At 41.5% G+C, this 15888-nt stretch overlaps 1 protein-coding gene and 1 long non-coding RNA gene across 4 annotated transcripts in view; one reads left to right on the top strand and one right to left on the bottom strand.

The window, feature by feature from the left end:
• The window catches only part of STARD13 (StAR related lipid transfer domain containing 13), a 300545-nt gene that overhangs the window by 151740 nt on the left and 132917 nt on the right, over positions 1–15888 (top strand). The window lies entirely within an intron of this gene.
• On the bottom strand, positions 12270–14088 carry LOC113964968. The gene is made up of 3 exons (XR_003533366.1): positions 14023–14088; positions 13086–13160; positions 12270–12374 (listed from the first exon to the last, which is right to left on the bottom strand). It is a non-coding gene; the product is annotated as an uncharacterized LOC113964968 (long non-coding RNA).

Raw genomic sequence — 15888 nt, forward strand, 5'->3', positions numbered from 1 at the left:
TGATCCTGTAGATCCTGTTATTTCCTCTTTTACTTTATTGCTGCTTTTTAAGAGATACAAGTGTAAGGAGCTTCTGTCCTCTAAACAGCATGCAGTAACCTAGGATGCACTCTTTTCACATTTTCCTCTGCAAGACATATCCTGTTTTGTTCTTCTAGAAGTAGACAAATATTGTGAAGTGATTAAACTAACAAAAAATCCTGGCTTATGGTAATTAAGGACAAGAGCATGGAAAGGAAAGAAGCTGTACTTTTATCATAGTCTTTCAGTAGTTTACAAATAGCAAACCAAGATTTAGTCATGTTTCTCTGTACTTAGGCCTGATTCTCTTCTTACCAGGTGCATTTGAGTTTTTACAGTTACTTTATTAGGACTAGATCAGGCTGCATAATGGAATATCTAAAAAATTAAAAACACACTGCTAATTAGAGGCCAGAATATTATGCAGTATCAATTAACTTGGTGTTTAATTACCATGGTGATTGGAAGGAACTATAAATTGCTAAATATATAATTAGAACATCACACTTTTGTGCCACGATGACATCAGAGCATGGGTTTGATTAGTTTAGACTTTCCTGCAACATTTTACATGCTTACAAGATTTTAAGACAGATACTACTTTCATTCCTGCCAATGAGCAAAGGCAGATCAATGAGCAAAGGCAGATATAATAGTTCAGCTTCTTTCAAGGCAACTGGGAATTTCCTTCTTTCTCTTCATCATATACAGTGGTTTCATTGCAATTACGCTGAAAAGAACCATTTTGACCAGACTAGTATCAAGCAAGAAAACTGCTGTTTCTGTGGAAAATGTGCTTTCCTTTTCTTTCCCCCAGAAATGTTATCCATCTTGTTCTGGATGTCAGAATGTTTCAAGCAAGAACACTGATCAGTTGGCTACTTACAGACTTAACCAACATATGGAAAAATGTGTAAGAGACCAGAACTTTACCATTTTTACCATAATTTCTAACATCCTAAAAGGAAATGAAACATCTTTGTCCTATGAATGATCCCTAACACACACCCTTCTTCAAACAGATTGTGTAGAATAGCTCCAATTGTGACTGCTACTACCAGGTGTAATACATCAAAAATACTTGTGATGGTAATTCAACTTCTAAACAGCTGACTATGATTAAAGGCATAAAGTAAGAATGGGCCAGTTGCTGCATGAGATGTGTTCTCATTACTCAATAGCACTGTTTTCTTTGGGTAGAAAAGTACAATATCTGATCTTGCTTCTGGATTTAGTTTTCCACAATAAAGTACCTGAAACTAGTAAGATTTTTGTCAGTGCATGCCACTGAGTTTGGTCTAGGCTTGTCAGTTCAGTTCTGTGGCTGATTATGAAATACAGCCATATGACTGGAGTTTATCTTAGTAACCTGTGGTGAGATAACATGGTATTAGCAATTGCTACTGTCTTATCGCTAATTAGCTGCTTTCAGTAAATCTGGAAGTCTAGGGACATTTTTGATAAGGTAACATCTTCAAAAAGGGTATAGAAGGGAACATAATATCTTTTGTTGTATTGCTATATTCTGGCCATCACAGCAAGCCACTGAAAAAAGGGAGATCTGTCTTCCAGACAGGCTGGAAATGGTAAGATGGTTCATCCAAGTGTGGCTGCCAGAAGAGCACTGTTGAAGGTTGCAGTACTGGCTAAAGCGAGCTGGTGTTTGTGAATAGTGACACTGCAGTGTGATACAAAACCTTCCAAACTAATTTAATTATTTCACCTCTAGACTGTGTGTCACTGATCATCTTTATAGGCCAGCTGAGTACAATATCAGAAATTAATTTCTCATTTCTACCTGGTTCCTAGCTGATAAAAGACGGTGGTGGAAAACAGGCATGGTAGGTCTTATGCACTGGTAATGGCTGTGTTGGTAAGAGATTAAATAAAGAGAGACCAAGGTCAGAGGCAGATTTACTGGGAAGAGGAGCTGATTGTAGGAACTGTAATCCTCTCTTCTCCCATTAACATCAGCAGGTGTTTGCTCTGGGTCATGGGATGTGGGAGTATTTACATAATTGTGTTGTCCCCCTTCAAGATCTTGTATGTATCCATCCCTGGAAGGTATTACTTTTCTCAAGTCCAGTCATTTGAAGGACACTGTAGCTGGAATTGCAGGAGTGACATACATCATCATCACAAGTTCTAGGCCAGCACAGTGTCTCTACTATATCAGCTAAAGAAGAGTAGTTCAAGATTAACCTTTTTAGATTAACCATTTTAGATCAACCTTTTAAGAATGGGGAAAATGGAAAATAAATTCACAGAGTAAGCAGAAGACATTATTAAAATTGAGTGGTAATATGGAATACATCTGTTTGTTTGCTTTTAGCTTCTATGGGTATTACTGACATTGCAGTAACCATTTTAATTTAAACAAGATGGGGATATTGATAATGTTTAACATGACTGCTTTACCAGGGCATTCAGCTGTTTCAGTGTAGGGTACTCACTTGCTGGAACCTCAGCCTCTTCTTTGCACTCACTAATACTCTGCTAAAAGAGAATGCAGTGAGTAACTGTTTGTGACTAAATGAAATGAAGCCCCTGTTGTCCCTCTCAGCTATCAGGCTAGTCATGCTGGGAAACGACTAGGATAGAGAAGGGGCCACTGTTACAATAGTATTTCCTAGATCACAGAAGAAGCAGAGACACAACATGGTTTCCTAAATGGGATAAGGACCCTGCTGTTGCTTTCTGGATAGTCTAGGGATAGACAAATCAGGATTCCTTTTAGGGTGTAAATGTGTGCAAAAAGTGGCTCCCAGGGTTTAGTTTTGAAACCTCTTAGGAGTGTAAGATCCTGTTAAAGGAGGTGATGTAGGAGGGCTGAAGGTTGATGCAGGGGGAGAGAGGTGGGGGTAAGTGTGTGGAATGCAAAGAAAGTGGGCAAGAAACGGGAGAAGCTGTGTTGCGATGACTGTGGCTTGATCTTGGTCAGAGAGCTGATAAACAGAGGCCTTTGAAAAAAAACTTTTCTTTCCGCAAACGTCGCAGCATGGGTGAAGCACGTATTACAGCCTCCTGCGAAAAAGGCGGCCCGTTGCCAGTCGGGTTTTCTGTCACCTCGTGGCGAGTGACTTCTCCCTGGAGCAGCGGGCGCCGGCCCTTCGCCCAGCGTCGAGGCTGGTGTGGCGGCGGGCGGCTTCCCGTCGCTGTCCAGGGAGCACGGAGGCGGCAACGGGAGGCGGCTGGGCGCTGACAGCAGGGCGGCCGCGGGGGCTTGGCCGGACAGTTCCCAAATGAGAGCCACGGGCAAAAGAGGGGTCACGGAATTTAGGCGCGGGACCGCGAAGCGTGCGGTGTCCCTGGCCGTCGGTGGTGCCTGAGCTCGAGGGGCGCGGGATCCTGGCCAGGGCAGGAACGGGGCCGGATCCCGGGGCACCTTCCCCGCCCCGCGGGGGCCGGGGCGCGGGGGAGGGAGGAGAGGAGGGAGGAGGGCGGCGAGGGGTCGGGCGCGGGACGGGCCGCTGGGGAAGGCTGGCGGCGACAGCGCTGCCCTGGGGGCCGGGGCGGGCGGCGCTCAGGTGACGGGGCCGCCCGCCCGGGGCGGCGGTGACGCGGCTGCGGCGCGGCGGGGGTGCCCCGCGGCCCCGTGTGGCCGCCGCCGCCCGTGCCGGCGAGGAGAGCGGCCGGCGGCGCTGAGCGGGGCTGCCCGGGGCGGCATGCGGAGCCGCCGAGGATGAGCAGCCAGCGCCGCCCGGCCAAGACGCAGCTCCGGAGGTCGTTGAGCGAGCAGCTGCGGGACTCCACCGCCAAAGCCTGGGACTTGCTGTGGAGGAATGTCCGGGAGCGGCGGCTTGCAGGTGAGTCCCGCCGCGCCGCGGCTGCCGCTACCTGCCCGCAGCCGCCCGAGGGGACACCTCGGGGGACGCCCCGGCCCCAGCGGCGCAGGGGGCTCCCGATCCGAGGGGACGCCTGGGGGGCACCAGCGCCGCTGCCGCTGCCAGAGCGCGGACGCGGTCGGCTGCGGGCAGGTCGGGCCCCCCAGCCCCCTGCAAGCAGCACCTGGCCGAATGCGGGCGGGCAGGGTGGGGGTGGAGACACAAGCAGCCGGGCTCGGGGCGAAACCTGGAGGTCCTCCCACGTCGGATGCTCCTTTTGAGCATCTCCGAAACCAAGGGGGCTGACGTTGCCTCCGGGAAGCAAGATCATCTGCTTCGCTGATCAGTTTCCTAAGTCACTTGCAAGTCCAGGTTGGTTCCTCCTAGGGTTTGCATGTGAGGAGCACCACAACTCCCAAAGAAAAATGGTCTGTTTTATTTCAGGCACTTTTATAGCTTTAGGGTACCTAACTGTTCTGGGAAATCGGCCTCCTGCAGTCTTAGTATCCCCAGGTGTGGATCGGGACACAGAGCAGGGCAGGTGCTCCAGTAGGTGAAGTCACATTTAGAGCAATGCTATTGCAGCAGCACAGTCGCTTTAGGCACACATACAGCTAACATACAGCTAATTTGTATTTGTAAAATACTTTGTGAATTAGAAGATCTAGAGGGTACATGGCAAGTGCAAGATAGAGTTATTATACTGGAAAACAATACATCAAGATTTACGAGCAGAATCCTGTATAATGAAGTCTAATTTGTAAAGATGGATTCCTCTGCCACATCCTATAGCATTGTTAGGAGTTTGCTGACCTTGTCTAGGGCACTGTGACCTGGTATTGTGTAATGCAGAGGTAAATGATATAGGTCTTCAGACTGTGTCTACAGCACATTAGTTCTTATGTATTAAAGTAACAAATAAAAATTGCGTGGTAATTTTTTGAAAAATTCATCTAAACTGGGTGGCTTCAATAATGCTTTACTAAACTGGCTAATTTTGTCATAATATGGCTACCCAAAATACTAAATTGTCTTTACATTTAATCCACTTATTCCTATATTGATAGCAGATGCCAGCAGACATTCAGCAAGGATATTGTTGGTTTTGGGGTTTTTTTTCCAGTCAGAGACAACTATTGCTTGATTGAGCAAAGGACCTGGGCAGGCTGCCATGAAACTGTAGCCAACTTCTTAAAGCAACTGGGTATTAAAATTGATGGAGGCAAAACTTTTTATTTAAGTTGGATAGAATACTGATGTCCTGGGCTTATGCACTGCCATAATTTAAAAGCTATTCATAATATGATGGTGAGACACTGATACACATGCCCTTTAATTAAATTAATTATCTGATGACATAACAAGATATGTACAAATATCATCTGTTGATTCCAGAGATGTTCTGATGCTTTTCTGTCTCTGGCATTTTTGTCCTTGTTTTTATATTTATTTGTCCCTTTGATCCACGTAGCTGCAGTGTATATTCCTAGGCCTCTTCTTCCAGCTTTTGTTAATGAGAAGGCAGGGAATTTAAGCTGATCTAAATGTGTCATTATTTGCTGGTTGCCAGATGAGCGTCTTCTCCATCGCAAGAGGTCCAATCCCAGTCAGGTTGTACAAGTTCCCTCCTTTTCCTCCAAGTTGATATTGCAGTTCAGCCCTGACTTACAGTGTAACTGGTAACTAGTGTTAAAGAGCAATGACCAAAACAAAATGCAGTTTTAACCATCAGTGTGCTGTCATATTCCAACCATCAAGCCAAATAAAGACTTTTGATTAAGTCATTGCTGTGAAGACAGCTTTGCAGGCACTTAGATAGTTATTTTTTTGGTCTGCTTTACTTTTTTATTTATTTTTTAAGGATCTAGACACCAGTTGTCGAACATATACCTGTAAAGAAAGTAAGCACATGACAGCTTAATTCACAAAAATTATACAATTGTTGGGGTTGGATGAGATGCTTGGACGTCTCTAGCCTAGTCTCCAGCTCAGAGCAGGATCAGCACTGGGAGCAGGACAGGTTGCTCAGGGCTTTCCCCAGTGCTCCTTGGGAAGAATTTCTGCTCTGATGTCCTTGTGCTGGAACAGAGGGCAGGAGTACACTATTGGGCAGTGGGTGTGTGAGCTAGAGAAAGGAGCTGAACCTTGGCTAGAGCAAGGAGAGAGCCGAGCTTTGGCTCAGCTGTTCTCAAAGAGGCAGACAGCATGGCTGGGTTGCTCTGGAAAGTAGGCTGTGCATAAAAAGACTGCTACAGTGTGCTCCTTTCCTCCCTCCCTCCCCCTTTGCAACAGAGGTGATGAGCAGCCTGGCTCTTGGTGACAGGGCTGCTCTGTACTATCTCTTTTTCAGGACAGACCTATATGGTACCCAGAAGCTCTTAATCACTTTTTTGGATTCACTGACTGGGATTTGTTTTTTAAACAATGAGGGTACCCCCTACAGTGCCAAAAATGGCACCCTTAGGTTTTTTTGCGCTTTTCATAATTTTTGCAGAGGTATTTTACACTTTCTGTGTTTTCACTATGCTTATGGTTTAAATTGGAATTCACAAACTGAATGGGAAATGTACCAGAATTTTAAGGCCCTGTAAGGACCTATTTGCCTTAAAAGTTATTTAAAATACTGTTGGTTTAATGTAATCTTGAACCACTATGTCGTTATTGAAAACCAGTGTTTGAGGAATTTAACTTGGGTATTTAACAGACTCTCCAAAAGCAATGACCTAAGCTGATTCTGAGATCCCTGCTCAAATCATGATCACCTGTTACAGTAAAACACAAGTTGTTGTTACATTTGTTGTATGTAGAGGAAAAGTGCCACCCTCTATCTGGCATTCTTTCAGTTATTATATACTAAAATAGAATAAAAATTTAGTCTTGAAATTTGGTACTTTGAAGTCAGGAAACACCAGAGGTAAGGATGCTGGTTGCTGTATTGTGCAGCCTCCTCATAGGGTATGATTGTTAAGACTGACAGGACTGGCATGATCATCTCACCCTTTTCTTTTTTAAACAGAATTTTTCAGCCTCATTCACTGAGTTCATGAACATGGTGCTTAGGAGCAGGTCATATCATTAATGTTTTGGTTGTATTCCTAGAAGCTGTATGGTTATATTGTTCCCATTTTACAGATAGAAACCAGAGGCACAATGAGACTGAACTCAGGAATATCAAGTCTTGAGAGTTAGAATTTGAATTTTCTACTTTAATGTTCAAATTGTGGCTCTCAGTGGTTCCTGTTGCACAACATTCATGCAAACTGGCATTTGGGTTCTAACTGTCCTGCACCCAGGGAAAGAATAACTTGCAGTTTCTGGTGGTCTGGTCAGATTTTTTTTTTCAAGCGACTTGGTGGAAAACAGAAAAGAATGGAACCACAGGGCATAGTTTACTTGGCACAGTCTCAGAAACCTGTTTTTTTTCCTGTATGCTGTCTCCCACCCTCCAGGGGTCCTGCAGCTGCTGGCTTAGCCAGACCAAACCATTGTATATCATCAGATGGGATCCTTGGAAACTGAATGTAAGGATGAAGTTAAGACTTTGTCCTAATGCCTAGTGGGAAGAGAGTTGAGTTAGAATTAAGCAGGTGACTTCAACTCTGAGACTTACTGAAGTTTGAAAACTTCATGACCCTAACATTCTTCTAATAATAGAAAGCTTTGACTCCAATTTCCTTGGTTTAGCTTTTAGCTGTGGTTTAGCAATCTACACAGATAGCTGCCAGGATTTCTGCTCTGAAAGGCTGCCTCCACTGTGTCTATGGCACAGATACACCCTCAGTCTTTTTGCCAAATCTCTTCTCACCTAAGCTTCACGTCCCACGATACTTTGTATGTTCTGTGTTCTTGAAGACATTAAATCCCTACTTGATTTCCTCTAGCTTTTCTGGTACAATTCCTCTTATCTCTTCATTGACATACTCTCTACTGCCTGCTGCAACAGCAGTACCAGGCAGGATACCCTTAAGCACTGTCCCAACTCCTGCTCAGCTGCAGAGCTCTTCAGAAGCAACTGCCTGTGGTAGTTTTGGGGAAGGATTTTGGATGTTCCCACTCTTTTCTTGGCTTGGCCATGCTCTGAGTAAGCGCACTTTGGGATCAAGTTTTCCACTAAGTCTCCAGTGGTTTGCTCAGACTGCCATTTCAAAATTTTTTAATTTGTCCAAGTTTGGACAGATTTTTCAAGCACTGTTGCTAGAGTTACTCTGGAACCTTCACTGTGAGGTTACAGGTTTTTGTTCCAAAGGATGAAGCGCTAGTGTCTCAAATCAAGTGGCATGAAAATGTACAGTGGGACAACATAGGATTGACTAATTTTTTTCTTAGAAATGGATTACATGAAGCTTCAACAATTGAAACAGGACCATGAGGCAGGCTCATGAGTAAAAGAAAATTTTAGTCTAAAGAAGCCAAAATTAATTTGTTAAATGGAAAGTTTTAGAAGACCTACTCTAGGATATCCTTAACTGTTCAGGAGGACCTTCTACATTAATTGCCAGCTACAAGTATCTCTTCAAATATGACTGAAATGCATTTATGTCAGAGATGAAACGGAACATTATTTGAAGTAGGTTAGAAAATGGAGACTTATTTGTCCAGCAGAAAATAACTGCCACATTCAGCATGTGGCAAAGATGTCAAGGCAATGCACCTGCTCCTCTTAAAAGTAATTTGTGGTTGGTTTGTGTTTTATTGTGGGTTTATTGGGTGCAAATGAACAAGCCTAAGTTTGTAATTACACCTCTGGCAGCATGGTGCTCCCTGGCACCAGCTGATCTGTTGATCCTTGCGAATACAGAAGTGAAAAGTAGGTCTTAAAAAGCTAGTGATCACAACCAGAACTAAATGAATTTTAGCACAGTTTTCTGTCATGCCTGTATGGAGGCAAAAGCAGTTATGTTTCTGGAGCCTAATTACAGAAGTATCAAATCTATAGGTTCCTCATAGTTTCTAGTTTTCATTTAAAATGGAACATTTTTAAGAACTTGCTTTTGAAGCTTGTACTCTGAAAAGCTGAAGTCTATTTTTATATGAGATCACTGTTAGGAGAGCCGAAAAGAAACACATGTACCAGGCTCCCAGGTCCTCTGAGAACTCCTGAGCAAAGGCAAGCATCCTGCTATGGGGCCAACTTTGAGTCTGTAGCATCTTGGTATTATTATATTACTGAAATTTATTCTTAATTAAGACCTTTGTCTTACATGCAAATGTGGCAGGTTCATCTACTTAGAGCTATTCATCGAAAGAGTGAAATTTTTTATAAAATAGTGTTGCCAGGTCAGTTTTCATTAAAGACTGTGGGAGATGTACATGTGAAAAATGTGCGTTTTGTTGTGGCCAGTTTGATGGGCATACTTTTATGTTCTATTTTAAAATCATGCATGTATATTTCTAGAAAGCAGAGTTGTTGCAGTCTGTGTCCCCACCAGTGCACTGGAGAATACAAGATGCTGATTCTCATGTATGTTGATAAGATGTATATGTGTAAATTCCCCCATTACCGAGCTCCATCAATGGGAAAAGACCATCCTTTGTCAAGGAGAAAAGTTATGAAAGGCGTTCTTTATTCGTGACAGAGTGCTTTAGGGAAGAAAGAAAGTGACTTATGAGTGATTCGTTTGGTCAGGCATGCCAGGAAATTTTCTGCTCTTGTATCACTTCTAAAGAAAATTAGTAGCCAAAAATGTAGTCATTGATCTCATAAATTATATTGTTCATGCTATATATTCTGTATTAATCTTAGGAGGCTTTTTAGAATACTTTATTTGAAGTATATATAGGCTTTTCTTTGCACTAAGTTACATCAGTATCCTCTATCTCCTTCCCTAGGCACTCCTTGAAGGCCAGTGGTTTGAATCTGAAAGGGGAGCAATGGTGGCAAAATACCACCATTGTTAGTTCTGCTGCTGCCAGGTTCTCATGACCCTCAGCAACAAGAAGTTAATTCCAGAAATACGATTACAAAAATACCAATATGCTTGACCTGCCAAGTATTTCTGTATCAGCATGAGACTGCGAAGGGGGATGATGGAGGACTCCCCACTGTCTCAAAGTCCAGAGAAGAATGTAGTTTTCTCATACTCAAACCCGTGTCTCTGCTGCCATTTGCCGTGTAGGATCTGGAGTTACCGTGGAGGAGTAGCAGAGGTTCCTAGGGTGACAACAACATTTATCTTCTGGTTTTACATTTAATAAATTTTGTATGTGAACAAGTACTGCTTCCATCAGAGAGAGCTATATCAGGGATTATTTTCCTAAAAGAAATTCAATTTTGAATAGTTGATTTCCTGACAGTATGAGTACAAATCTCTGCTGATAAAATGGGGAATCAGTGCTGGCAATAGAACTGGATACCACTTGAATCAGTCAGTTTCCATTTGATAGCTATTTATAGAAGATCCTTGATAGGTCTCCATTTTTCTGGAGGCCGTATACATGGTCTCAGTTCATTCCACCTGTAGATGTTTCTATGTGACTAGAAAAAGGCTGATACCTTGTCAGTTCGCTACACTCTGCCTTTATGGAGTATTCCTGCAGGCATTGTAATTATTGCTGATGTTTGCAGACCATAATATTGGAAAAAATTCATAGTACTATTTTTCCAGAAGCAGTATTTATAATACAATATTGTTTAAGTTCCTGTATATTTAGATAGATGGTTTATTGGTACTCATATTTTTCAAAGATATATAGGAGCTCATATAGACGATACAAATACTTAATGTATTTGTCTAACATTAAACAGTGATGATATTTTTCCGTCCCAAGATTGCTTCTTAATATCAGTCATGGCATATTAAATAATGTATCTTCTCAGTTATTTCCTGTTAGATGTTTTTGTATTTATTCATATGACTGTAATCCTATAGGCCATTTCCATATCCACATGCAAGTGACTGACTTTATAATACTAACTATGCCAGAACATTTATATAGAACATTTATATCCACAGTAAACTTTTAGCTACTTAGTGAACATCAATACAGTCTGTTGGTGTCTGCCAGCGAATTCCTAAAGATGTGACATTTCTGGACTCAGGAAGGCCCTGGAGACTGGATTCCCATTCTTCTGCTTTCCAGCTACAGTAGGACGTGGTGCTTAGTTTCAGGAATCAGTGAAGTCTCAATTCTGAATTTTGCGTTACTGCTTTTTGCTTGAATGAAAAAACCCTTCAAAATGTCCCATATTGTCATATTTTTAAGGATTCTGAGAACGTAGATGACTTAACAATATGATCTATGCAATACTTGCTGGGCAATGGCCTTATTTCACAGTAGTGGTTTGACTCACATTTGTTTTCTTGTATTTCTTGAGAGACAGATGTTCTGTCTTGCTCTTCCTTATTTCTTTTGCTTTTCTGTCATACCATGGCCAAATCCTGCGCTGCTGTATATCATAGCTCCTGTAAAAATCATCTCGTCAAGTCACAATTCATTGAGAAACCCAGCTTTCACTTCAACTGAAGCAAATCTGAATAGCAAATTTAAAAAGAAAATGTGAACTTCAGAGTCAGAAAAGACAGGAAAAAAAAGTAGTTTGTAAAATGTCAGTTTTGAGCCAGCCTCATGATTTTAAAGAAGTGATGCTTGTCTTTCAATTCTTGAAAATTTGGTTTGGGGAATATTATTTTCAATAAATTAAGAATTTGTGATGTTGTCTTTTGATTATTGCAAGCTTAAAAATATGACAGTGTAGGAGGTTCCTTGACTGACATTAGAGCATTCACAAGAAGACTGCAATTCTGTAGCTCCTTTGCACATCCTGTTTACAGTTCAAAAATGAAAATATTTTGACAATTAGACCATCCTGGTGCACCTTATACTGCAAATAAGCAAAGGCTGAGTGCCTGCAGATATGTGTGCAGCAAGTAGCTATGCTACAAGAAGGGATCAGGAACATCTGCAATTCATGGCACTTGGTTCCATAAAACACAAAACTTCAAAAATCAATTTAATCCCTTTACATAATAATCAATTTCATGTGAAATACTCTACCTGTCATTCCAGTAGAGGGCAGTAATTTACATACAGTAATATCAATTAGTGTGTGTAGGCAACATGCGTCACAGAATATTAGACACAATAACTGATTTTATTAAGATAGTGGAATATTCAAGGCATACTCTATCCTCAAGGATAAAGTGCCACCCAGAAGCCCTATTTTCTGTGCTTTTGCAGCAGGACTTAATCACATCTAATTACAGTACATTTATGCAAGTTGCACTCAGTTCACTAAACTAAGTCACCTCCACGTGCCCCAGTGTTACATGCAGAGGTGTGCAACACGTGTCCCCAGTTTAATGACATAATCCCCCCAGACTGAGGGACTGTAACACAGTTCATACATTATGTGAGTCACTTAAAGAAAGAAAATATGCCCAAAAGTACATGTTTGGCTCCTGAGATACTTATATGAAGTTCAAAACTGTGCAGTGCAGATATGGCCTTTCTACTTACAGGGTGCTAGTCTGAAGCAGCATGTACAAACTCTCCATGCTCTGGCATAGAGTTCTGAAATTACTGCCATTACTTGGCAATGTAGAAGTGGAACAAAATTTATGAGAATTAAAAAGTAAGATGTTTTCAGCTAGCATGCCAATCAAAACTAAAACATACTCTGCTGTATATAATCACCAGAATGAATTATATTTCAACAGATAATTTCATTGAGATACTGATTTTTTCTTTGTTGCTGTTAACAGTAAGTATATAGAAAAGTTTTTCTATCCAGAAGTCCTTTTTACAGATCCAGCAACTTGCTGTAGTACAGCGAAAGAGGAGGCACTGAAACTTATAAGCATTTTGTTTCTTTAAGCTATAAGAACTTGATTTCTAATCTATTTCAAAAACACTATAACTTTAAATTTCTGCTTAGCAAAAAATTGTTTAAACCGTATTTCTTTAGCAGCAAGCTAAGTTCATTAACTTCAAAATCACTTCCTTAATTTTATAAATACTTCACAAATTTTACTTGTCACAGTGTAAAATAAGATGGGGATAATTGGTTTCTTCTGTTGCTTGAGCTAAAGGAATGGCACTGGTGCTCTGATATACCAAGCGGCATGTTTTCTGGGGAGGACTGGTTTTCTAGGCCATGATGATGCAGAAGGCACTAAACCTTCACAGTTCATTTAATACAGAAGCACTTTAAAAAACCCCACAAAACTGGAGTATTGGCTTTGTTATAGAAAGAATTTAAGGGGAAGTTGCCTTCAGGACAGTAGCATAGTTCAAATGTACCTTATATCATATGTAGATCTTTCTGAGTTTGAGCAAAGAGTAGCTTGAAATATCTTTGTATACAGTCTTCTGTTGCTGTAATTTATGAAGAAATTCATGGTAGCTGCTAGCTTCAGGAAGAGGATAGCTTAAGGGTGCATTAAAAGGGTTAAGTCAAAACCAAAATTAGAAATGTAACTCAGTCAAAATACTGAAAAATTACACTTAGCATTGCAAAAACAGGGTTCCTAAAGATTTAGGAACCTCCTTTATTGGTTCATAGCTTGCACTTCCCTAAAGTGTGTTGAATACATGTGTTAAGTTAATGTTGGATTCACTGCATGGAGGAGTGAGGACCTAAGCATTTGTCCCAACCTCTAGGTTATCTTCAATGTGCCTCTCATGCCTCTGGTAAATACACCTTATTTTTCCCATCCCAGTCCCATTCATCCTGATCTGAATGGCATGCTTTTTCACAGCTTATCCAGGAAAATGCTGTAGTAAATTATTTGAGACTGAGTCATTTATGCGTCAGTTTGCCGAAAGAATATGTGAATGGCATCTCATGGTCTTACTCATTTTAAGAGGTGTCTTTAACATAAGGACAGATTTTTATTGAAATAAATCAATTTTACAAGGAGATTTCAGCCCTTGTATTTATAGTAAGAAAGAAACTTTTTATTTATTACATCGGAAAGACTGCAGCTGGGAATGCACTCATTAATAGACACAAACAGATGGATTCTGACAAGTCTGTGAACTATTCACACTCTTCTTTAGCAAATATTTTGCAGTAATCCCAACTTGCAAATGTTACTTCAGAAACAAATATGTAACTATCTCAAGCCACAAAACAAAAGAGTCATGAGTGACTTTAAAACACTGTGATTTGATTATGCATATGATATTTTCAAGTGTCACCATCATCAAGCTTCAGACAGTCAAACCACTCCCTGACCTACAAAGCTATCCCACTGCCTCTCCTTCCTTGTCCTGTCCCTTTTGAAGAGTTTATAGCCACCCATTGCAGAACTCCAGTTGTACGAGTCATCCCACTATGTCTCTGTGATGGCAACTATGTCACAGTTTTCCTGCTGCACAGTGGCTTCCAGTTTCTCTTGTTTGTTGCCCATTCTGTGGGCATTGATGTAGATACACCTCAGCTGGGCTGTGGATCCCCCCACCCTGTCATTAAGCAGGGAAGTTTCTCTACCTGGGCGCACTCCCGCAGCTGTGCTCACAGCTGGCACCTCGTACTGATACAAGAGCTGGGGCCACCCTGCAGGTGGCACCTGGGTGGCAGTGTGTTCCTGGGCAGCTGTGTCAGTCGTGCTGGGTGTGGGTGGAGCTTAGCGAGGCCATGGCTTTCTGCCAGGGGGATACCGTCGCTCCCTGGTCGAGCTGGCACTGCTTCAGCACCCTTCTGTGCAAACTGCTGTGCCACACCCTGGTCACAACTGCTCCCTAAGGGCTTATTTTACACGTGTGGCCCCTGTCAGCCGCTGTTGTGCTGCCTGTGGGTCCTGGAGGCTCTCAGCTCCTGCTGAGGTTCCCAGTTTCAGTTACACTATGTTAAATCTCCCGCCATTGCTCCTGGCCCCAACTAGGTCCCTGTCCCAGTCACAGAGGGCAGCGTGTCTGTGTAGATGTGGTAAAGTAAGGATTTTCAGTAAAGGCTGGCACCACTTTTTCCACTTTCATTTGTGGAAGTCACTGTTTGAGAGAAGGTAAATGTTCATCTTCAGAGTAGCTCACTAAACAAAGTAGAAGAAAATTAATTATACAATATAGGCAACTGTTAGAGAAGTTGATAGTTTTTAAGCAAACTGATAAGAGAAGGACTGCTGTGTAATAGTATAACTAGTGACTCAGATCATGTACTTTCAAGTAAAACCAACGTGTAGTACACATTGTTTCTCTTCAATTTTTAAACTTTAATTTGTACATTTAGAATTTGATCACTGTATTTTTCTTATATCATAGGAAGGTAAAAATGACAATTGATTCCTCTTTTCTGCATTATTTATTACTTCATTCACTTTTACCACATCTTCTCTTACTTTTCTCAACTGAGGTTTTTCAAGCTCCATGACAGCATTGAGCCCGTCAGCTTCCTTTGAACCAGCTGGGAAATTATATAACCAAAAAGACACCGTCAACTTTCCAAATGTCACTAATCGCCATTACATGCATAACCAAACATATACACATTGAACCTCTACCTGAATTTCTGCCACACGGTGAGGTGTTTGGAAGTTGCCCAGTGTCTTTCCTGGGAAGAAACTCTTACAGCTTTGTTATCAGCTAAAGATTTGGACCATTTTTTTTCCTGACATTTACTTTAAGAAAAAGGAAGAGCTTCTCTAAAATCAGCAGAACTCTGAATTCTGATGTAAGGATGGCTTTTATCATCCCAACTTGACTCACTCCGTCACTCCTGAACATAAAGAAACGTAAGTTCATAGAGCATGTAGTTTTATATCAGCTTAGCAAATGAGTATTTTGGTGATTACATTTGAGCTATCTGTATATCCCTGACAGCTCCAACTGCTTTTGTTTCAGAACAAAACGGATTATTTGATTATGGTCTTAATTCAACAGAGCACCTGTATGTTGTATAAATTTATATAGTTAAGTGTTTGACTCATGTAGACTAGTCTGTTTTGTCACATTTAGCCTCTAAACCAACAGTATATTCTTTTTAAAAAGATTGTCTATTAAGTCAGTGTGGTTGGATGAGTGGGTTCTTCAGAAACAGGAAGGTACCAGAACATCCATATTTATGGCATATAATAAAACAAAAGATACCTAATCTGATTCAAAT

The sequence above is a fragment of the Neopelma chrysocephalum genome, unplaced genomic scaffold (assembly GCF_003984885.1).
Source record: "Neopelma chrysocephalum unplaced genomic scaffold, ASM398488v2 Primary Assembly neopelma1_43, whole genome shotgun sequence".
Lineage (NCBI taxonomy): Eukaryota > Metazoa > Chordata > Aves > Passeriformes > Pipridae > Neopelma > Neopelma chrysocephalum.